Raw genomic sequence first — 1,054 nt, forward strand, 5'->3', positions numbered from 1 at the left:
GTGGGAGTCGCTCTCAGCACTCGGGGCTGCTGTTTGTCTGCTCCCACGGCGTCCTCGCAGCTGCTCTGAGGTAGCCTGATCCTCTGATGTTCGTGGGCCGTTGGTCTCCTGCTCAGTCTCAGGCACACTGGGCAGGTCGCTGTGCTCAGGCAGCTGGGAACTCTGTGATGCTGTCCCCAATGCTGCCTGGCTGGCGGGCGTGGAGCTCACGGTCTCAGGCTCCATGGAGCTGCTGGATGGCCCCCGGAGCCGTCTGGCCGGCAGTGCTGGGACCAGCGAGCTCGGTGTTGGCGCTGGAGGCTGTAAGGGGAGGCAGGGAGGTCATGAGTCTGAAGCTGCGGCACCACAGTGGGATCTGCCATCCCACTTGGGGCAGACAGACTCTGGCAAAGCTGCCCTGAGCACTGATTGCCTCTTACCGGTACCCAGGCCAGCACAGCTGTCGCACTCCCACGTGGCTGTGGTGTTACTCAAGTGGGAGCACTGTCGGTGGGTGCCCTCAGCAGCGCAGGAGCTGCACAGGAGCAGCTGCCAGGGCCTGGGGAAGCAAAGCGGTTGTGGCCGTGAGGACCAAGTGAGCCAAGCCAGGGAGTGCCCGGCACAGCACATCTCTGGTGCTCAGGACTTGCTCCGCCAGCCTGTGGTGAGGCTGAGACTCCCCCACAGAGCCTCAGAGAGCTGCTGCGGTAACTCACCCACTCCCCTCTGCCTGCTCTCTGCCTCCATGGTAAAGGCATTCGCTGGCACTGCAGCGGCTGTGCCTCTGGAGAAGTGCTTCGTATGCGCCGTTGTCCTCCCATGTCGGTAATCTACAAGAGTAGGGAGGGGAAGCGATGAGCCCCCAGTGTCCCCAGCATAAGATCCAAGGTTATCCAAACATATCCACCCCAACTCTACTTCCAGATTCTCTGTGAAGCTGGAGCAAGTGCTCATGAGACAGCCAAGGGCCAGGCCTGCCACGGCCGTCCCTGGGCAGGCTCTGCACGACAGCCTTAATGTCAGCCGAACTGGGTAGAAGGACACCAACCTGAGTGGGATTTGAATCCCCAGAATG

At 61.7% G+C, this 1,054-nt stretch overlaps 1 long non-coding RNA gene across 1 annotated transcript; it reads right to left on the reverse strand.

Moving 5' to 3' along the window:
- Window positions 1-242: 242 nt before the first annotated feature.
- Window positions 243-1,003, reverse strand: LOC109364935. The gene is made up of 3 exons (XR_002110681.2): window positions 696-1,003; window positions 420-538; window positions 243-300 (listed from the first exon to the last, which is right to left on the reverse strand). It is a non-coding gene; the product is annotated as an uncharacterized LOC109364935 (long non-coding RNA).
- Between the last annotated feature and the right edge of the window lie 51 nt (window positions 1,004-1,054).

The sequence above is a fragment of the Meleagris gallopavo genome, unplaced genomic scaffold (genome assembly GCF_000146605.3).
Source record: "Meleagris gallopavo isolate NT-WF06-2002-E0010 breed Aviagen turkey brand Nicholas breeding stock unplaced genomic scaffold, Turkey_5.1 ChrUn_random_7180001939411, whole genome shotgun sequence".
NCBI classification, from domain to species: domain Eukaryota; kingdom Metazoa; phylum Chordata; class Aves; order Galliformes; family Phasianidae; genus Meleagris; species Meleagris gallopavo.